Source organism: Ranitomeya variabilis, chromosome 5, assembly GCF_051348905.1.
Source record: "Ranitomeya variabilis isolate aRanVar5 chromosome 5, aRanVar5.hap1, whole genome shotgun sequence".
NCBI classification, from domain to species: Eukaryota; Metazoa; Chordata; class Amphibia; order Anura; family Dendrobatidae; genus Ranitomeya; species Ranitomeya variabilis.
Window position 1 is genome coordinate 593,474,950 of NC_135236.1, and position 23,554 is coordinate 593,498,503.

The 23,554-nt window shown below is 35.9% G+C and overlaps 6 non-coding genes across 6 annotated transcripts; all 6 read right to left on the reverse strand.

Moving 5' to 3' along the window:
• Positions 1–9,264: 9,264 nt before the first annotated feature.
• Positions 9,265–9,346, reverse strand: TRNAL-AAG (transfer RNA leucine (anticodon AAG)). The gene has a single exon. It is a non-coding gene; the product is annotated as a tRNA-Leu (tRNA).
• Positions 9,347–9,578: 232 nt separating this feature from the next.
• Positions 9,579–9,660, reverse strand: TRNAL-UAG (transfer RNA leucine (anticodon UAG)). Its single transcript has one exon. It is a non-coding gene; the product is annotated as a tRNA-Leu (tRNA).
• A 2,293-nt stretch (positions 9,661–11,953) lies between these two features.
• Positions 11,954–12,035, reverse strand: TRNAL-AAG (transfer RNA leucine (anticodon AAG)). Its single transcript has one exon. It is a non-coding gene; the product is annotated as a tRNA-Leu (tRNA).
• A 2,919-nt stretch (positions 12,036–14,954) lies between these two features.
• Positions 14,955–15,036, reverse strand: TRNAL-UAG (transfer RNA leucine (anticodon UAG)). Its single transcript has one exon. It is a non-coding gene; the product is annotated as a tRNA-Leu (tRNA).
• A 956-nt stretch (positions 15,037–15,992) lies between these two features.
• Positions 15,993–16,074, reverse strand: TRNAL-AAG (transfer RNA leucine (anticodon AAG)). Its single transcript has one exon. It is a non-coding gene; the product is annotated as a tRNA-Leu (tRNA).
• Positions 16,075–23,274: 7,200 nt separating this feature from the next.
• TRNAL-AAG (transfer RNA leucine (anticodon AAG)) lies at positions 23,275–23,356 on the reverse strand. Its single transcript has one exon. It is a non-coding gene; the product is annotated as a tRNA-Leu (tRNA).
• Between the last annotated feature and the right edge of the window lie 198 nt (positions 23,357–23,554).

Genomic DNA, 23,554 nt, shown 5'->3' on the forward strand with positions numbered 1-23,554 from the left:
AAAGGAAAAAGCAATGATTCTATCTTTTGTCTTTTCCAAAAAAGCAAAGCACGCACTCATACAAAAATATGCTAATTTTTCTATTAGCAAAATCATAAATATAAGCTGGAAAGGTTTTCAAAACCTCAATATGTTGGCAGCAGTGGGATTTGAACCCACGCCTCCAAAGAGACTGAAGCCTAAATCCAGCGCCTTAGACCACTCGGCCATGCTACCTTAAACAGCATGGTTAATTAAGCTTCCTTAGAGAAAGTGAAGTACATTTGACAACATTTAAAATTAGTACATTTTGGAAAATGGGCATGTCTCTAAACATTAGGCAAAAACAAAGATTCTATCAACGGTCTTTATCTTAACTGAAAACTGCTAAATCATACAAATACAAAAGAAGATTATATCACATGCTAATTTGCATGCTAGCAAAATCATAAGAATAAGTACAAAAACATTTCAAGATCTCATTATACTGGCAGCAGTGAGATTAAAGCATATGCTAATTTTGCATGTTAGCATAATTATAAGAATGAGATAAAAAGGTTTAAAAGAACTCATACTAGTGGCAGCAGTGGGATTTGAACTCACAAGTCTGTTGGAATATGGGTAAGTCTCTTAACAATAGGAAAAATCAATGATTCTTTCAACTGTCTTTTCCTAAACAGAAATTAACACACTCATGAAAATACAAAATCATAAGAATTAGATCAAAGGGTTCTCAAAACCTCATAATAATGGCAGCAGTGGGATTTGAATGGGCATGTCTCTAAACATTAGAAAAAAGCAAGGATTCTTTCAACAGTCTTTATCTGAACTGAAAACTGGAAAATCATGCAAATACAAAAGAAGATTAAATCACATGCTAATTTGCATGTTAGCAAAATCATAAGAATAAGTACAAAAACATTTCAAGATCTCATAATACTGGCAGCAGTGGGTTTAAAGCATATGCTAATTTTGCATGTTAGCATAATTATAAGAATAAGATAAAAAGGTTTAAAATAACTCATACTAGTGGCATTTGAACCCACAAGTCTGTTAAAATTTAGGTAAGTCTCTAAACAATAGGAACAATCAATGATTCTTTCAACTGTCTTTTCCAAAACAGAAATGCACACACTCATGGAAATACAAAATACTCAGAATTAGATCAAAGGGTTCTCAAAACCTCGTAATACTAGCAGCAGCGGGATTTGAACCCACGCCTCCGAAGAGACTGGAGCCTTAATCCAGCGCCTTAGACCGCTCGGCCATGCTACCTAATGCATCATTAAAAGAGCTTCCTTAGAGTAAGTTTAGTGTATCTGACTACATTTTAAACTTGTGCATTGTGGAAAATGGATAGGTCTCTAAACAAAAAGGAAAAAGCAATGATTCTATCTTTTGTCTTTTCCAAAAAAGCAAAGCACGCACTCATACAAAAATATGCTAATTTTTCTATTAGCAAAATCATAAATATAAGCTGAAAAAGTTTTCAAAACCTCAATATGTTGGCAGCAGTGGGATTTGAACCCACACCTCCAAAGAGACTGAAGCCTAAATCCAGCGCCTTAGACCACTCGGCCATGCTACCTTAAACAGCATGGTTAATTAAGCTTCCTTAGAGAAAGTGAAGTACATTTGACAACATTTAAAATTAGTACATTTTGGAAAATGGGCATGTCTCTAAACATTAGGCAAAAACAAAGATTCTATCAACGGTCTTTATCTTAACTGAAAACTGCTAAATCATACAAATACAAAAGAAGATTATATCACATGCTAATTTGCATGCTAGCAAAATCATAAGAATAAGTACAAAAACATTTCAAGATCTCATTATACTGGCAGCAGTGAGATTAAAGCATATGCTAATTTTGCATGTTAGCATAATTATAAGAATGAGATAAAAAGGTTTAAAAGAACTCATACTAGTGGCAGCAGTGGGATTTGAACTCACAAGTCTGTTGGAATATGGGTAAGTCTCTTAACAATAGGAAAAATCAAAGATTCTTTCACCTGTCTCTTCCTAAACAGAAATTAACACACTCATGAAAATACAAAATCATAAGAATTAGATCAAAGGGTTCTCAAAACCTCATAATAATGGCAGCAGTGGGATTTGAATGGGCATGTCTCTAAACATTAGAAAAAAGCAAGGATTCTTTCAACAGTCTTTATCTGAACTGAAAACTGGAAAATCATGCAAATACAAAAGAAGATTAAATCACATGCTAATTTGCATGTTAGCAAAATCATAAGAATAAGTACAAAAACATTTCAAGATCTCATAATACTGGCAGCAGTGGGTTTAAAGCATATGCTAATTTTGCATGTTAGCATAATTATAAGAATAAGATAAAAAGGTTTAAAAGAACTCATACTAGTGGCATTTGAATCCACAAGTCTGTTAAAATTTAGGTAAGTCTCTAAACAATAGGAACAATCAATGATTCTTTCAACTGTCTTTTCCAAAACAGAAATGCACACACTCATGGAAATACAAAATACTCAGAATTAGATCAAAGGGTTCTCAAAACCTCATAATACTAGCAGCAGCGGGATTTGAACCCACGCCTCCGAAGAGACTGGAGCCTTAATCCAGCGCCTTAGACCGCTCGGCCATGCTACCTAATGCATCATTAAAAGAGCTTCCTTAGAGTAAGTTTAGTGTATCTGACTACATTTTAAACTTGTGCATTGTGGAAAATGGATAGGTCTCTAAACAAAAAGGAAAAAGCAATGATTCTATCTTTTGTCTTTTCCAAAAAAGCAAAGCACGCACTCATACAAAAATATGCTAATTTTTCTATTAGCAAAATCATAAATATAAGCTGAAAAAGTTTTCAAAACCTCAATATGTTGGCAGCAGTGGGATTTGAACCCACGCCTCCAAAGACACTGAAGCCTAAATCCAGCGCCTTAGACCACTCGGCCATGCTACCTTAAACAGCATGGTTAATTAAGCTTCCTTAGAGAAAGTGAAGTACATTTGACAACATTTAAAATTAGTACATTTTGGAAAATGGGCATGTCTCTAAACATTAGGCAAAAACAAAGATTCTATCAACGGTCTTTATCTTAACTGAAAACTGCTAAATCATACAAATACAAAAGAAGATTATATCACATGCTAATTTGCATGCTAGCAAAATCATAAGAATAAGTACAAAAACATTTCAAGATCTCATTATACTGGCAGCAGTGAGATTAAAGCATATGCTAATTTTGCATGTTAGCATAATTATAAGAATGAGATAAAAAGGTTTAAAAGAACTCATACTAGTGGCAGCAGTGGGATTTGAACTCACAAGTCTGTTGGAATATGGGTAAGTCTCTTAACAATAGGAAAAATCAAAGATTCTTTCACCTGTCTCTTCCTAAACAGAAATTAACACACTCATGAAAATACAAAATCATAAGAATTAGATCAAAGGGTTCTCAAAACCTCATAATAATGGCAGCAGTGGGATTTGAATGGGCATGTCTCTAAACATTAGAAAAAAGCAAGGATTCTTTCAACAGTCTTTATCTGAACTGAAAACTGGAAAATCATGCAAATACAAAAGAAGATTAAATCACATGCTAATTTGCATGTTAGCAAAATCATAAGAATAAGTACAAAAACATTTCAAGATCTCATAATACTGGCAGCAGTGAGTTTAAAGCATATGCTAATTTTGCATGTTAGCATAATTATAAGAATAAGATAAAAAGGTTTAAAAGAACTCATACTAGTGGCATTTGAACCCACAAGTCTGTTAAAATTTAGGTAAGTCTCTAAACAATAGGAACAATCAATGATTCTTTCAACTGTCTTTTCCAAAACAGAAATGCACACACTCATGGAAATACAAAATCCTCAGAATTAGATCAAAGGGTTCTCAAAACCTCATAATACTGGCAGCAGTGCGATTTGAACCCACGCCTCCGAAGAGACTGGAGCCTTAATCCAGCGCCTTAGACCGCTCGGCCATGCTACCTAATGCATCATTAAAAGAGCTTCCTGAGAGTAAGTTTAGTGTATCTGACTACATTTTAAACTTGTGCATTGTGGAAAATGGATAGGTCTCTAAACAAAAAGGAAAAAGCAATGATTCTATCTTTTGTCTTTTCCAAAAAAGCAAAGCACGCACTCATACAAAAATATGCTAATTTCTCTATTAGCAAAATCATAAATATAAGCTGAAAAGGTTTTCAAAACCTCAATATGTTGGCAGCAGTGGGATTTGAACCCACGCCTCCAAAGAGACTGAAGCCTAAATCCAGCGCCTTAGACCACTCGGCCATGCTACCTTAAACAGCATGGTTAATTAAGCTGCCTTAGAGAAAGTGAAGTACATTTGACAACATTTAAAATTAGTACATTTTGGAAAATGGGCATGTCTCTAAACATTAGGCAAAAACAAAGATTCTATCAACGGTCTTTATCTTAACTGAAAACTGCTAAATCATACAAATACAAAAGAAGATTATATCACATGCTAATTTGCATGCTAGCAAAATCATAAGAATAAGTACAAAAACATTTCAAGATCTCATTATACTGGCAGCAGTGAGATTAAAGCATATGCTAATTTTGCATGTTAGCATAATTATAAGAATGAGATAAAAAGGTTTAAAAGAACTCATACTAGTGGCAGCAGTGGGATTTGAACTCACAAGTCTGTTGGAATATGGGTAAGTCTCTTAACAATAGGAAAAATCAATGATTCTTTCAACTGTCTTTTCCTAAACAGAAATTAACACACTCATGAAAATACAAAATCATAAGAATTAGATCAAAGGGTTCTCAAAACCTCATAATAATGGCAGCAGTGGGATTTGAATGGGCATGTCTCTAAACATTAGAAAAAAGCAAGGATTCTTTCAACAGTCTTTATCTGAACTGAAAACTGGAAAATCATGCAAATACAAAAGAAGATTAAATCACATGCTAATTTGCATGTTAGCAAAATCATAAGAATAAGTACAAAAACATTTCAAGATCTCATAATACTGGCAGCAGTGGGTTTAAAGCATATGCTAATTTTGCATGTTAGCATAATTATAAGAATAAGATAAAAAGGTTTAAAAGAACTCATACTAGTGGCATTTGAATCCACAAGTCTGTTAAAATTTAGGTAAGTCTCTAAACAATAGGAACAATCAATGATTCTTTCAACTGTCTTTTCCAAAACAGAAATGCACACACTCATGGAAATACAAAATACTCAGAATTAGATCAAAGGGTTCTCAAAACCTCATAATACTAGCAGCAGCGGGATTTGAACCCACGCCTCCGAAGAGACTGGAGCCTTAATCCAGCGCCTTAGACCGCTCGGCCATGCTACCTAATGCATCATTAAAAGAGCTTCCTTAGAGTAAGTTTAGTGTATCTGACTACATTTTAAACTTGTGCATTGTGGAAAATGGATAGGTCTCTAAACAAAAAGGAAAAAGCAATGATTCTATCTTTTGTCTTTTCCAAAAAAGCAAAGCACGCACTCATACAAAAATATGCTAATTTTTCTATTAGCAAAATCATAAATATAAGCTGAAAAAGTTTTCAAAACCTCAATATGTTGGCAGCAGTGGGATTTGAACCCACGCCTCCAAAGACACTGAAGCCTAAATCCAGCGCCTTAGACCACTCGGCCATGCTACCTTAAACAGCATGGTTAATTAAGCTTCCTTAGAGAAAGTGAAGTACATTTGACAACATTTAAAATTAGTACATTTTGGAAAATGGGCATGTCTCTAAACATTAGGCAAAAACAAAGATTCTATCAACGGTCTTTATCTTAACTGAAAACTGCTAAATCATACAAATACAAAAGAAGATTATATCACATGCTAATTTGCATGCTAGCAAAATCATAAGAATAAGTACAAAAACATTTCAAGATCTCATTATACTGGCAGCAGTGAGATTAAAGCATATGCTAATTTTGCATGTTAGCATAATTATAAGAATGAGATAAAAAGGTTTAAAAGAACTCATACTAGTGGCAGCAGTGGGATTTGAACTCACAAGTCTGTTGGAATATGGGTAAGTCTCTTAACAATAGGAAAAATCAAAGATTCTTTCACCTGTCTCTTCCTAAACAGAAATTAACACACTCATGAAAATACAAAATCATAAGAATTAGATCAAAGGGTTCTCAAAACCTCATAATAATGGCAGCAGTGGGATTTGAATGGGCATGTCTCTAAACATTAGAAAAAAGCAAGGATTCTTTCAACAGTCTTTATCTGAACTGAAAACTGGAAAATCATGCAAATACAAAAGAAGATTAAATCACATGCTAATTTGCATGTTAGCAAAATCATAAGAATAAGTACAAAAACATTTCAAGATCTCATAATACTGGCAGCAGTGAGTTTAAAGCATATGCTAATTTTGCATGTTAGCATAATTATAAGAATAAGATAAAAAGGTTTAAAAGAACTCATACTAGTGGCATTTGAACCCACAAGTCTGTTAAAATTTAGGTAAGTCTCTAAACAATAGGAACAATCAATGATTCTTTCAACTGTCTTTTCCAAAACAGAAATGCACACACTCATGGAAATACAAAATCCTCAGAATTAGATCAAAGGGTTCTCAAAACCTCATAATACTGGCAGCAGTGTGATTTGAACCCACGCCTCCGAAGAGACTGGAGCCTTAATCCAGCGCCTTAGACCGCTCGGCCATGCTACCTAATGCATCATTAAAAGAGCTTCCTGAGAGTAAGTTTAGTGTATCTGACTACATTTTAAACTTGTGCATTGTGGAAAATGGATAGGTCTCTAAACAAAAAGGAAAAAGCAATGATTCTATCTTTTGTCTTTTCCAAAAAAGCAAAGCACGCACTCATACAAAAATATGCTAATTTCTCTATTAGCAAAATCATAAATATAAGCTGAAAAGGTTTTCAAAACCTCAATATGTTGGCAGCAGTGGGATTTGAACCCACGCCTCCAAAGAGACTGAAGCCTAAATCCAGCGCCTTAGACCACTCGGCCATGCTACCTTAAACAGCATGGTTAATTAAGCTGCCTTAGAGAAAGTGAAGTACATTTGACAACATTTAAAATTAGTACATTTTGGAAAATGGGCATGTCTCTAAACATTAGGCAAAAACAAAGATTCTATCAACGGTCTTTATCTTAACTGAAAACTGCTAAATCATACAAATACAAAAGAAGATTATATCACATGCTAATTTGCATGCTAGCAAAATCATAAGAATAAGTACAAAAACATTTCAAGATCTCATAATACTGGCAGCAGTGAGATTAAAGCATATGCTAATTTTGCATGTTAGCATAATTATAAGAATGAGATAAAAAGGTTTAAAAGAACTCATACTAGTGGCAGCAGTGGGATTTGAACTCACAAGTCTGTTGGAATATGGGTAAGTCTCTTAACAATAGGAAAAATCAATGATTCTTTCAACTGTCTTTTCCTAAACAGAAATTAACACACTCATGAAAATACAAAATCATAAGAATTAGATCAAAGGGTTCTCAAAACCTCATAATAATGGCAGCAGTGGGATTTGAATGGGCATGTCTCTAAACATTAGAAAAAAGCAAGGATTCTTTCAACAGTCTTTATCTGAACTGAAAACTGGAAAATCATGCAAATACAAAAGAAGATTAAATCACATGCTAATTTGCATGTTAGCAAAATCATAAGAATAAGTACAAAAACATTTCAAGATCTCATAATACTGGCAGCAGTGGGTTTAAAGCATATGCTAATTTTGCATGTTAGCATAATTATAAGAATAAGATAAAAAGGTTTAAAAGAACTTATACTAGTGGCATTTTGAACCCACAAGTCTGTTAAAATTTAGGTAAGTCTCTAAACAATAGGAACAATCAATGATTCTTTCAACTGTCTTTTCCAAAACAGAAATGCACACACTCATGGAAATACAAAATACTCAGAATTAGATCAAAGGGTTCTCAAAACCTCATAATACTAGCAGCAGCGGGATTTGAACCCACGCCTCCGAAGAGACTGGAGCCTTAATCCAGCGCCTTAGACCGCTCGGCCATGCTACCTAATGCATCATTAAAAGAGCTTCCTTAGAGTAAGTTTAGTGTATCTGACTACATTTTAAACTTGTGCATTGTGGAAAATGGATAGGTCTCTAAACAAAAAGGAAAAAGCAATGATTCTATCTTTTGTCTTTTCCAAAAAAGCAAAGCACGCACTCATACAAAAATATGCTAATTTTTCTATTAGCAAAATCATAAATATAAGCTGAAAAAGTTTTCAAAACCTCAATATGTTGGCAGCAGTGGGATTTGAACCCACGCCTCCAAAGAGACTGAAGCCTAAATCCAGCGCCTTAGACCACTCGGCCATGCTACCTTAAACAGCATGGTTAATTAAGCTTCCTTAGAGAAAGTGAAGTACATTTGACAACATTTAAAATTAGTACATTTTGGAAAATGGGCATGTCTCTAAACATTAGGCAAAAACAAAGATTCTATCAACGGTCTTTATCTTAACTGAAAACTGCTAAATCATACAAATACAAAAGAAGATTATATCACATGCTAATTTGCATGCTAGCAAAATCATAAGAATAAGTACAAAAACATTTCAAGATCTCATTATACTGGCAGCAGTGAGATTAAAGCATATGCTAATTTTGCATGTTAGCATAATTATAAGAATGAGATAAAAAGGTTTAAAAGAACTCATACTAGTGGCAGCAGTGGGATTTGAACTCACAAGTCTGTTGGAATATGGGTAAGTCTCTTAACAATAGGAAAAATCAAAGATTCTTTCACCTGTCTCTTCCTAAACAGAAATTAACACACTCATGAAAATACAAAATCATAAGAATTAGATCAAAGGGTTCTCAAAACCTCATAATAATGGCAGCAGTGGGATTTGAATGGGCATGTCTCTAAACATTAGAAAAAAGCAAGGATTCTTTCAACAGTCTTTATCTGAACTGAAAACTGGAAAATCATGCAAATACAAAAGAAGATTAAATCACATGCTAATTTGCATGTTAGCAAAATCATAAGAATAAGTACAAAAACATTTCAAGATCTCATAATACTGGCAGCAGTGGGTTTAAAGCATATGCTAATTTTGCATGTTAGCATAATTATAAGAATAAGATAAAAAGGTTTAAAAGAACTCATACTAGTGGCATTTTAACCCACAAGTCTGTTAAAATTTAGGTAAGTCTCTAAACTAAAGTCTAAAACTGTCTTTTCCAAAACAGAAATGCACACACTCATGGAAATACAAAATCCTCAGAATTAGATCAAAGGGTTCTCAAAACCTCATAATACTGGCAGCAGTGGGATTTGAACCCACGCCTCCAAAGAGACTGGAGCCTTAATCCAGCGCCTTAGACCGCTCGGCCATGCTACCTAATGCATCATTAAAAGAGCTTCCTGAGAGTAAGTTTAGTGTATCTGACTACATTTTAAACTTGTGCATTGTGGAAAATGGATAGGTCTCTAAACAAAAAGGAAAAAGCAATGATTCTATCTTTTGTCTTTTCCAAAAAAAGCAAAGCACGCACTCATACAAAAATATGCTAATTTTTTTATTAGCAAAATCATAAATATATGCTGAAAAGGTTTTCAAAACCTCAATATGTTGGCAGCAGTGGGATTTGAACCCACGCCTCCAAAGAGACTGGAGCCTAAATCCAGCGCCTTAGACCACTCGGCCATGCTACCTTAAACAGCATGGTTAATTAAGCTTCCTTAGAGAAAGTGAAGTACATTTGACAACATTTAAAATTAGTACATTTTGGAAAATGGGCATGTCTCTAAACATTAGGCAAAAACAAAGATTCTATCAACGGTCTTTATCTTAACTGAAAACTGCTAAATCATACAAATACAAAAGAAGATTATATCACATGCTAATTTGCATGCTAGCAAAATCATAAGAATAAGTACAAAAACATTTCAAGATCTCATAATACTGGCAGCAGTGAGATTAAAGCATATGCTAATTTTGCATGTTAGCATAATTATAAGAATGAGATAAAAAGGTTTAAAAGAACTCATACTAGTGGCAGCAGTGGGATTTGAACTCACAAGTCTGTTGGAATATGGGTAAGTCTCTTAACAATAGGAAAAATCAATGATTCTTTCAACTGTCTTTTCCTAAACAGAAATTAACACACTCATGAAAATACAAAATCATAAGAATTAGATCAAAGGGTTCTCAAAACCTCATAATAATGGCAGCAGTGGGATTTGAATGGGCATGTCTCTAAACATTAGAAAAAAGCAAGGATTCTTTCAACAGTCTTTATCTGAACTGAAAACTGGAAAATCATGCAAATACAAAAGAAGATTAAATCACATGCTAATTTGCATGTTAGCAAAATCATAAGAATAAGTACAAAAACATTTCAAGATCTCATAATACTGGCAGCAGTGGGTTTAAAGCATATGCTAATTTTGCATGTTAGCATAATTATAAGAATAAGATAAAAAGGTTTAAAAGAACTTATACTAGTGGCATTTTGAACCCACAAGTCTGTTAAAATTTAGGTAAGTCTCTAAACAATAGGAACAATCAATGATTCTTTCAACTGTCTTTTCCAAAACAGAAATGCACACACTCATGGAAATACAAAATACTCAGAATTAGATCAAAGGGTTCTCAAAACCTCATAATACTAGCAGCAGCGGGATTTGAACCCACGCCTCCGAAGAGACTGGAGCCTTAATCCAGCGCCTTAGACCGCTTGGCCATGCTACCTAATGCATCATTAAAAGAGCTTCCTTAGAGTAAGTTTAGTGTATCTGACTACATTTTAAACTTGTGCATTGTGGAAAATGGATAGGTCTCTAAACAAAAAGGAAAAAGCAATGATTCTATCTTTTGTCTTTTCCAAAAAAGCAAAGCACGCACTCATACAAAAATATGCTAATTTTTCTATTAGCAAAATCATAAATATAAGCTGAAAAAGTTTTCAAAACCTCAATATGTTGGCAGCAGTGGGATTTGAACCCACGCCTCCAAAGAGACTGAAGCCTAAATCCAGCGCCTTAGACCACTCGGCCATGCTACCTTAAACAGCATGGTTAATTAAGCTTCCTTAGAGAAAGTGAAGTACATTTGACAACATTTAAAATTAGTACATTTTGGAAAATGGGCATGTCTCTAAACATTAGGCAAAAACAAAGATTCTATCAACGGTCTTTATCTTAACTGAAAACTGCTAAATCATACAAATACAAAAGAAGATTATATCACATGCTAATTTGCATGCTAGCAAAATCATAAGAATAAGTACAAAAACATTTCAAGATCTCATTATACTGGCAGCAGTGAGATTAAAGCATATGCTAATTTTGCATGTTAGCATAATTATAAGAATGAGATAAAAAGGTTTAAAAGAACTCATACTAGTGGCAGCAGTGGGATTTGAACTCACAAGTCTGTTGGAATATGGGTAAGTCTCTTAACAATAGGAAAAATCAAAGATTCTTTCACCTGTCTCTTCCTAAACAGAAATTAACACACTCATGAAAATACAAAATCATAAGAATTAGATCAAAGGGTTCTCAAAACCTCATAATAATGGCAGCAGTGGGATTTGAATGGGCATGTCTCTAAACATTAGAAAAAAGCAAGGATTCTTTCAACAGTCTTTATCTGAACTGAAAACTGGAAAATCATGCAAATACAAAAGAAGATTAAATCACATGCTAATTTGCATGTTAGCAAAATCATAAGAATAAGTACAAAAACATTTCAAGATCTCATAATACTGGCAGCAGTGGGTTTAAAGCATATGCTAATTTTGCATGTTAGCATAATTATAAGAATAAGATAAAAAGGTTTAAAAGAACTCATACTAGTGGCATTTGAACCCACAAGTCTGTTAAAATTTAGGTAAGTCTCTAAACTAAAGTCTAAAACTGTCTTTTCCAAAACAGAAATGCACACACTCATGGAAATACAAAATCCTCAGAATTAGATCAAAGGGTTCTCAAAACCTCATAATACTGGCAGCAGTGGGATTTGAACCCACGCCTCCAAAGAGACTGGAGCCTTAATCCAGCGCCTTAGACCGCTCGGCCATGCTACCTAATGCATCATTAAAAGAGCTTCCTGAGAGTAAGTTTAGTGTATCTGACTACATTTTAAACTTGTGCATTGTGGAAAATGGATAGGTCTCTAAACAAAAAGGAAAAAGCAATGATTCTATCTTTTGTCTTTTCCAAAAAAGCAAAGCACGCACTCATACAAAAATATGCTAATTTTTCTATTAGCAAAATCATAAATATAAGCTGAAAAAGTTTTCAAAACCTCAATATGTTGGCAGCAGTGGGATTTGAACCCACGCCTCCAAAGAGACTGAAGCCTAAATCCAGCGCCTTAGACCACTCAGCCATGCTACCTTAAACAGCATGGTTAATTCAGCTTCCTTAGAGAAAGTGAAGTACATTTGACAACATTTAAAATTAGTACATTTTGGAAAATGGGCATGTCTCTAAACATTAGGCAAAAACAAAGATTCTATCAACGGTCTTTATCTTAACTGAAAACTGCTAAATCATACAAATACAAAAGAAGATTATATCACATGCTAATTTGCATGCTAGCAAAATCATAAGAATAAGTACAAAAACATTTCAAGATCTCATTATACTGGCAGCAGTGAGATTAAAGCATATGCTAATTTTGCATGTTAGCATAATTATAAGAATGAGATAAAAAGGTTTAAAAGAACTCATACTAGTGGCAGCAGTGGGATTTGAACTCACAAGTCTGTTGGAATATGGGTAAGTCTCTTAACAATAGGAAAAATCAAAGATTCTTTCACCTGTCTCTTCCTAAACAGAAATTAACACACTCATGAAAATACAAAATCATAAGAATTAGATCAAAGGGTTCTCAAAACCTCATAATAATGGCAGCAGTGGGATTTGAATGGGCATGTCTCTAAACATTAGAAAAAAGCAAGGATTCTTTCAACAGTCTTTATCTGAACTGAAAACTGGAAAATCATGCAAATACAAAAGAAGATTAAATCACATGCTAATTTGCATGTTAGCAAAATCATAAGAATAAGTACAAAAACATTTCAAGATCTCATAATACTGGCAGCAGTGGGTTTAAAGCATATGCTAATTTTGCATGTTAGCATAATTATAAGAATAAGATAAAAAGGTTTAAAAGAACTCATACTAGTGGCATTTGAACCCACAAGTCTGTTAAAATTTAGGTAAGTCTCTAAACTAAAGTCTAAAACTGTCTTTTCCAAAACAGAAATGCACACACTCATGGAAATACAAAATCCTCAGAATTAGATCAAAGGGTTCTCAAAACCTCATAATACTTGCAGCAGTGGGATTTGAACCCACGCCTCCAAAGAGACTGGAGCCTTAATCCAGCGCCTTAGACCGCTCGGCCATGCTACCTAATGCATCATTAAAAGAGCTTCCTGAGAGTAAGTTTAGTGTATCTGACTACATTTTAAACTTGTGCATTGTGGAAAATGGATAGGTCTCTAAACAAAAAGGAAAAAGCAATGATTCTATCTTTTGTCTTTTCCAAAAAAGCAAAGCACGCACTCATACAAAAATATGCTAATTTCTCTATTAGCAAAATCATAAATATAAGCTGAAAAGGTTTTCAAAACCTCAATATGTTGGCAGCAGTGGGATTTGAACCCACGCCTCCAAAGAGACTGAAGCCTAAATCCAGCGCCTTAGACCACTCGGCCATGCTACCTTAAACAGCATGGTTAATTAAGCTGCCTTAGAGAAAGTGAAGTACATTTGACAACATTTAAAATTAGTACATTTTGGAAAATGGGCATGTCTCTAAACATTAGGCAAAAACAAAGATTCTATCAACGGTCTTTATCTTAACTGAAAACTGCTAAATCATACAAATACAAAAGAAGATTATATCACATGCTAATTTGCATGCTAGCAAAATCATAAGAATAAGTACAAAAACATTTCAAGATCTCATAATACTGGCAGCAGTGAGATTAAAGCATATGCTAATTTTGCATGTTAGCATAATTATAAGAATGAGATAAAAAGGTTTAAAAGAACTCATACTAGTGGCAGCAGTGGGATTTGAACTCACAAGTCTGTTGGAATATGGGTAAGTCTCTTAACAATAGGAAAAATCAATGATTCTTTCAACTGTCTTTTCCTAAACAGAAATTAACACACTCATGAAAATACAAAATCATAAGAATTAGATCAAAGGGTTCTCAAAACCTCATAATAATGGCAGCAGTGGGATTTGAATGGGCATGTCTCTAAACATTAGAAAAAAGCAAGGATTCTTTCAACAGTCTTTATCTGAACTGAAAACTGGAAAATCATGCAAATACAAAAGAAGATTAAATCACATGCTAATTTGCATGTTAGCAAAATCATAAGAATAAGTACAAAAACATTTCAAGATCTCATAATACTGGCAGCAGTGGGTTTAAAGCATATGCTAATTTTGCATGTTAGCATAATTATAAGAATAAGATAAAAAGGTTTAAAAGAACTTATACTAGTGGCATTTTGAACCCACAAGTCTGTTAAAATTTAGGTAAGTCTCTAAACAATAGGAACAATCAATGATTCTTTCAACTGTCTTTTCCAAAACAGAAATGCACACACTCATGGAAATACAAAATACTCAGAATTAGATCAAAGGGTTCTCAAAACCTCATAATACTAGCAGCAGCGGGATTTGAACCCACGCCTCCAAAGAGACTGGAGCCTTAATCCAGCGCCTTAGACCGCTCGGCCATGCTACCTAATGCATCATTAAAAGAGCTTCCTGAGAGTAAGTTTAGTGTATCTGACTACATTTTAAACTTGTGCATTGTGGAAAATGGATAGGTCTCTAAACAAAAAGGAAAAAGCAATGATTCTATCTTTTGTCTTTTCCAAAAAAGCAAAGCACGCACTCATACAAAAATATGCTAATTTTTTTATTAGCAAAATCATAAATATATGCTGAAAAGGTTTTCAAAACCTCAATATGTTGGCAGCAGTGGGATTTGAACCCACGCCTCCAAAGAGACTGGAGCCTAAATCCAGCGCCTTAGACCACTCGGCCATGCTACCTTAAACAGCATGGTTAATTAAGCTTCCTTAGAGAAAGTGAAGTACATTTGACAACATTTAAAATTAGTACATTTTGGAAAATGGGCATGTCTCTAAACATTAGGCAAAAACAAAGATTCTATCAACGGTCTTTATCTTAACTGAAAACTGCTAAATCATACAAATACAAAAGAAGATTATATCACATGCTAATTTGCATGCTAGCAAAATCATAAGAATAAGTACAAAAACATTTCAAGATCTCATAATACTGGCAGCAGTGAGATTAAAGCATATGCTAATTTTGCATGTTAGCATAATTATAAGAATGAGATAAAAAGGTTTAAAAGAACTCATACTAGTGGCAGCAGTGGGATTTGAACTCACAAGTCTGTTGGAATATGGGTAAGTCTCTTAACAATAGGAAAAATCAATGATTCTTTCAACTGTCTTTTCCTAAACAGAAATTAACACACTCATGAAAATACAAAATCATAAGAATTAGATCAAAGGGTTCTCAAAACCTCATAATAATGGCAGCAGTGGGATTTGAATGGGCATGTCTCTAAACATTAGAAAAAAGCAAGGATTCTTTCAACAGTCTTTATCTGAACTGAAAACTGGAAAATCATGCAAATACAAAAGAAGATTAAATCACATGCTAATTTGCATGTTAGCAAAATCATAAGAATAAGTACAAAAACATTTCAAGATCTCATAATACTGGCAGCAGTGGGTTTAAAGCATATGCTAATTTTGCATGTTAGCATAATTATAAGAATAAGATAAAAAGGTTTAAAAGAACTCATACTAGTGGCATTTGAACCCACAAGTCTGTTAAAATTTAGGTAAGTCTCTAAACAATAGGAACAATCAATGATTCTTTCAACTGTCTTTTCCAAAACAGAAATGCACACACTCATGGAAATACAAAATACTCAGAATTAGATCAAAGGGTTCTCAAAACCTCATAATACTGGCAGCAGTGGGATTTGAACCCACGCCTCCGAAGAGACTGGAGCCTTAATCCAGCGCCTTAAACCGCTCGGCCATGCTACCTAATGCATCATTAAAAGAGCTTCCTTAGAGTAAGTTTAGTGTATCTGACTACATTTTAAACTTGTGCATTGTGGAAAATGGATAGGTCTCTAAACAAAAAGGAAAAAGCAATGATTCTATCTTTTGTCTTTTCCAAAAAAGCAAAGCACGCACTCATACAAAAATATGCTAATTTTTCTATTAGCAAAATCATAAATATAAGCTGGAAAGGTTTTCAAAACCTCAATATGTTGGCAGCAGTGGGATTTGAACCCACGCCTCCAAAGAGACTGAAGCCTAAATCCAGCGCCTTAGACCACTCGGCCATGCTACCTTAAACAGCATGGTTAATTAAGCTTCCTTAGAGAAAGTGAAGTACATTTGACAACATTTAAAATTAGTACATTTTGGAAAATGGGCATGTCTCTAAACATTAGGCAAAAACAAAGATTCTATCAACGGTCTTTATCTTAACTGAAAACTGCTAAATCATACAAATACAAAAGAAGATTATATCACATGCTAATTTGCATGCTAGCAAAATCATAAGAATAAGTACAAAAACATTTCAAGATCTCATTATACTGGCAGCAGTGAGATTAAAGCATATGCTAATTTTGCATGTTAGCATAATTATAAGAATGAGATAAAAAGGTTTAACCCCTTAATCCCGTATGACGTACTATCCCGTCAAGGTGACCTGGGACTTAATTCCCGGTGACGGGATAGTACGTCATACGCGATCACGGGGGGAGCGCGGCCGATCGCGGCCGGGTGTCGGCTGCATATCGCAGCTGACATCCGGCACTATGTGCCAGGAGCGGTCACGGACCGCCCCCGGCACATTAACCCCCGGCACACCGCGATCAAACATGATCGCGGTGTACCGGCGGTACAGGGAAGCATCGCGCAGGGAGGGGGCTCCCTGCGGGCTTCCCTGAGACGATCGGTACAAGGTGATGTACTCACCTCGTACCGAACGTCTTCTCCCTGCAGGCCCCGGATCCAAAATGGCCGAGGGGCTGTATCCGGGTCCTGCAGGGAGCACTTCCGGGTCGGAGCAGATGAAAGCTGCAGCCTGCAGCGATGTGACTGAGAGCGCCGAACTGATAGAGTGCTGTGCACACTATCAGATCGGCGATCTGTGATGTCCCCCCTGGGACAAAGTAAAAAAGTAAAAAAAAAAATTTCCACATGTGTAAAAAAAAAAAAAATTCCTAAATAAATAATAAAAAAAAAAATATTATTCCCATAAATACATTTCTTTATCTAAAAAAAACAAACAAAAACAATAAAAGTACACATATTTAGTATCGCCGCGTCCGTAACGACCCAACCTATAAAACTGGCCCACTAGTTAACCCCTTCAGTAAACACCGTAAGAAAAAAAAAAAAAAAAACGAGGCAAAAAACAACGCTTTATTACCATACCGCCGGACAAAAAGTGGAATAACACGCGATCAAAAAGACGGATATAAATAACAATGTTACCGCTGAAAACGTCATCTTGTCCCGCAAAAAACGAGCCGCCATACAGCATCATCAGCAAAAAAATAAAAAAGTTATAGTCCTCAGAATAAAGCGATGCCAAAATAATTATTTTTTCTATAAAATAGTTTTTATCGTATAAAAGCGTCAAAACATAAAAAAATGATATAAATGAGGTATCACTGTAATCGTACTGACCCGACGAATAAAACTGCTTTATCAATTTTACCAAGCGCAGAACGGTATAAACGCCTCCCCCAAAAGAAATTCATGAATAGCTGGTTTTTGGTTATTCTGCCTCACAAAAATCAGAATAAAAAGTGATAAAAAATGGTCACGTGTCCGAAAATGTTACCAATAAAAACGTCAACTCGTCCCGCAAAAAACAAGACCTCACATGACTCTGTGGACCAAAATGTGGAAAAATTATAGGTCTCAAAATGTGGAGACGCAAAAACTTTTTTGCTATAAAAAGCGTCTTTTAGTCTGGTTTCACACTTGCGTTTTTATCTGCATGCGTTTTTTAAAAAAACCACATGTGTGAAAAAATGCATGTAAACGCGGTAAAACGCATGCGTTTTTATAGAAAAACACAAGAAAACAAGAAAAAAACAAAAAACCCTAACCCTACCCCTAACCCTACCCCTAACCTGAAATACGTGGCACTGAAATACGTGGCACTGAAATATACGTTTATATACGTATATAAGTGCCACGATATTTCAGTGGCCACGTATATAAATGCCACGTATTTAAGTGCCACGTATTTAAGTGCCACGTATTTAAGTGCCACGTATTTAAGTGCCACGTATTTAAGTGCCACGTATTTTTCAGTGCCTGAAATACGTGGCACTGAAATACGTGGCACTGAAATACGTGGCACTGAAATATCGTGGCACTGAAATATCGTGGCACTGAAATACGTGGCACTTAAATACGTGGCTCTTAAATACGTGGCACTTATATACGTGGCACTTATATACGTGGCACTTATATACGTGGCACTTATATACGTGGCACTTATATATGTGGCACTTATGACTGTCAGAAAATGTTCAGTAAACGGTTAGGGGTGAGGTTAGGGGTAGGGTTTCAGGTAGAATTGGGGAGTTTCCACTGTTCAGGCACATCAGGGGCTCTCCAAACGCGACATGGCGTCCAATCTCAATTCCAGCCAATTCTGCGTTGAAAAAGTAAAACAGTGCTCCTTCCCTTCCGAGCTCTCCCGTGCGTCCAAAAAGGGGTTTACCCCAACATATGGGGTATCAGCGTACTAGGGACAAATTGAACAACAACTTCTGGGGTCCAAGTTCTCTTGTTATCCTTGGGAAAATAAAAATTTGGGGGGCTAAAAATCATTTTTGTGGGAAAAAAAATATGTTTTATTTTCACGGCTCTGCGTTGTAAACTGTAGTGAAACACTTGGGGGTTCAAAGTTCTCACAACACATCTAGATAAGTTCCTTGGGAGGTCTAGTTTCCAATATGGGGTCACTTGTGGGGGGTTTGTACTATTTGGGTACATCAGGGGCTCTGCAAATGCAACGTGACGCCTGTAGACCAATCCATTTAAGTCTGCAGTCCAAATGGCGCTCCTTCCCTTCCGAGCTCTGTCATGCGCCCAAACAGTGGTTCCCCCCACATAGGGGGTATCAGCGTACTCAGGACAAATTGGACAACAACTTTTAGGGTCCAATTTATCCTGATACCCTTGTGAAAATACAAAACTGGGGGCTAAAAAATCATTTTTGTGAAAAAGAAAAATAATTTTTATTTTCACGGCTCTGCGTTATAAACTGTAGTGAAACACTTGGGGGTTCAAAGTTCTCACAACACATCTAGATAAGTTCCTTGGGGGGTCTAGTTTCCAATATGGGGTCACTTGTGGGGGGTTTGTACTGTTTGGGTACATCAGGGGCTCTGCAAATGCAACGTGATGCCTGCAGACCAATCCATTTAAGTCTGCATTCCAAATGGCGCTCCTTCCCTTCCGAGCTCTGTCATGCGCCCAAACAGTGGTTCCCCCCCACATAGGGGGTATCAGCGTACTCAGGACAAATTGGACAACAACTTTTAGGGTCCAATTTATCCTGATACCCTTGTGAAAATACAAAACTGGGGGCTAAAAAATCATTTTTGTGAAAAAGAAAAATAATTTTTATTTTCACGGCTCTGCGTTATAAACTGTAGTGAAACACTTGGGGGTTCAAAGTTCTCACAACACATCTAGATAAGTTCCTTGGGGGGTCTAGTTTCCAATATGGGGTCACTTGTGGGGGGTTTGTACTGTTTGGGTACATCAGGGGCTCTGCAAATGCAACGTGACGCCTGCAGACCAATCCATTTAAGTCTGCATTCCAAATGGCGCTCCTTCCCTTCCGAGCTCTGTCATGCGCCCAAACAGTGGTCCCTCCCCACAAATGGGGTATCAGCGTACTCCAGACAAATTGGACAACAACTTTTGGGGTCCAATTTATCCTGATACCCTTGTGAAAATACAAAACTGGGGGCTAAAAAATCATTTTTGTGAAAAAAAAAAATAATTTTTATTTTCACGGCTCTGCGTTATAAACTGTAGTGAAACACTTGGGGGTTCAAAGCTCTCAAAACACATCTAGATAAGTTCCTTAGGGGGTCTACTTTCCAAAATGGTGTCACTTGTGGGGTTTTTTAATGTTTAGGCACATCAGGGGGCTCTCCAAATGCAACATGGCATCCCATCTTAATTCCAGTCAATTTTGCATTGAAAAGTCAAATAGCGCTCCTTCCCTTCCGAGCTCTGCTATGCACCCAAACAGTGGTTTACCCCCACATATGGGGTATCGTCGTACTCAGGACAAATTGCACAACAACTTTTGTGGTCTAATTTCTTCTCTTACCCTTGGGGAAATAAAAAAATGGGGGTGAAAAGATCATTTTTGTGAAAAAATATGATTTTTTATTTTTACGGCTCTGCATTATAAACTTCTGTGAAGCACTTGTTGGGTCAAAGTGCTCAACACACATCTAGATAAGTTCCTTAAGGGGTCTACTTTCCAAAATGGTGTCACTCGTGGGGGGTTTCAATGTTTAGGCACATTAGGGGCTCTCCAAACGCAACATGGCGTCCCATCTCAATTCCAGTCAATTTTGCATTGAAAAGTCAAATGGCGCTCCTTCCCTTCTGAGCTCTGCCCTGCGCCCAAACAATGGTTTACACCCACATATGGGGTATCAGTGTACTCAGGACAAACTGCACAACAATTTTTGGGGTCCAATTTCTTCTCTTACCCTTGGGAAAATAAAAAATTGGGGGTGAAAAGATCATTTTTGTGAAAAAATATGATTTTTTATTTTACGGCTCTGCATTATAAACTTCTGTGAAGCACTTGTTGGGTCAAAGTGCTCAACACACATCTAGATAAGTTCCTTAAGGGGTCTACTTTCCAAAATGGTGTCACTCGTGGGGGGTTTCAATGTTTAGGCACATTAGGGGCTCTCCAAACGCAACATGGCGTCCCATCTCAATTCCAGTCAATTTTGCATTGAAAAGTCAAATGGCGCTCCTTCCCTTCTGAGCTCTGCCCTGCGCCCAAACAATGGTTTACACCCACATATGGGGTATCAGTGTACTCAGGACAAACTGCACAACAATTTTTGGGGTCCAATTTCTTCTCTTACCCTTGGGAAAATAAAAAATTGGGGGTGAAAAGATCATTTTTGTGAAAAAATATGATTTTTTATTTTTACGGCTCTGCATTATAAACTTCTGTAAAGCACTTGTTGGGTCAAAGTGCTCACCACACATCTAGATAAGTTCCTTAGGGGGTCTACTTTCCAAAATGGTGTCACTTGTTAGGGGTTTCAATGTTTAGGCACATCAAGGGCTCTCTAAATGCAACATGGCGTCCCATCTCAATTCCAGTCAATTTTGCATTGAAAAGTCAAATGGCGCTCCTTCCCTTCCGAGCTCTGCCCTGCGCCCAAACAATGGTTTACACCCACATATGGGGTATCAGCGTACTCAGGACAAATTGCACAACAATTTTTGGGGTCCAATTTCTTCTCTCACCCTTGGGAAAATAAAAAATTGGGGGTGAAAAGATAATTTTTGTGAAAAAATATGATTTTTTATTTTTACGGCTCTGCATTATAAACTTCTGTAAAGCACTTGTTGGGTCAAAGTGCTCACCACACATCTAGATAAGTTCCTTAGGGGGTCTACTTTCCAAAATGGTGTCACTTGTTAGGGGTTTCAATGTTTAGGCACATCAGGGGCTCTCCAAATGCAACATGGCGTCCCATCTCAATTCCAGTCAATTTTGCATTGAAAAGTCAAATGGCGCTCCTTTGCTTCCAAGCTCTGCCATGCGCCCAAACTGTGGTTTACCCCCACATATGGGGTATCAGCGTACTCAGGACAAATTGTACAACAACTTTTGGGGTCTATTTTCTCCTGTTACCCTTGGTAAAATAAAACATATTGGAGCTGAAATAAATTTTGTGTGAAAAAAAGTTAAATGTTCATTTTTATTTAAACATTCCAAAAATTCCTGTGAAACACCTGAAGGGTTAATAAACTTCTTGAAAGTGGTTTTGAGTACCTTGAGGGGTGCAGTTTTTAGAATGGTGTCACACTTGGGTATTTTCTATCATATAGACCCGTCAAAATGACTTCAAATGAGATGTGGTCCCTAAAAAAAAATGGTGTTGTAAAAATGAGAAATTGCTGGTCAACTTTTAACCCTTATAACTCCGTCACAAAAAAAAATTTTGGTTCCAAAATTGTGCTGATGTAAAGTAGACATGTGGGAAATGTTATTTATTAAGCATTTTGTGTGACATATGTCTGTGATTTAAGGGCATAAAAATTCAAAGTTGGAAAATTGCGAAATTTTCAAAATTTTCGCCAAATATTCGTTTTTTTCACAAATAAAGGCAAGTTATATCGAAGAAATTTTACCACTAACATGAAGTACAATATGTCACAAGAAAACAATGTCAGAATCGCCAAGATCCGTTGAAGCGTTCCAGAGTTATAACCTCATAAAGGGACAGTGGTCAGAATTGTAAAAATTGGCCCGGTCATTAACGTGCAAACCACCCTCGGGGCTTAAGGGGTTAAAAGAACTCATACTAGTGGCAGCAGTGGGATTTGAACTCACAAGTCTGTTGGAATATGGGTAAGTCTCTTAACAATAGGAAAAATCAATGATTCTTTCAACTGTCTTTTCCTAAACAGAAATTAACACACTCATGAAAATACAAAATCATAAGAATTAGATCAAAGGGTTCTCAAAACCTCATAATAATGGCAGCAGTGGGATTTGAATGGGCATGTCTCTAAACATTAGAAAAAAGCAAGGATTCTTTCAACAGTCTTTATCTGAACTGAAAACTGGAAAATCATGCAAATACAAAAGAAGATTAAATCACATGCTAATTTGCATGTTAGCAAAATCATAAGAATAAGTACAAAAACATTTCAAGATCTCATAATACTGGCAGCAGTGGGTTTAAAGCATATGCTAATTTTGCATGTTAGCATAATTATAAGAATAAGATAAAAAGGTTTAAAAGAACTCATACTAGTGGCATTTGAACCCACAAGTCTGTTAAAATTTAGGTAAGTCTCTAAACAATAGGAACAATCAATGATTCTTTCAACTGTCTTTTCCAAAACAGAAATGCACACACTCATGGAAATACAAAATACTCAGAATTAGATCAAAGGGTTCTCAAAACCTCATAATACTGGCAGCAGTGGGATTTGAACCCACGCCTCCGAAGAGACTGGAGCCTTAATCCAGCGCCTTAGACCGCTCGGCCATGCTACCTAATGCATCATTAAAAGAGCTTCCTTAGAATAAGTTTAGTGTATCTGACTACATTTTAAACTTGTGCATTGTGGAAAATGGATAGGTCTCTAAACAAAAAGGAAAAAGCAATGATTCTATCTTTTGTCTTTTCCAAAAAAGCAAAGCACGCACTCATACAAAAATATGCTAATTTTTCTATTAGCAAAATCATAAATA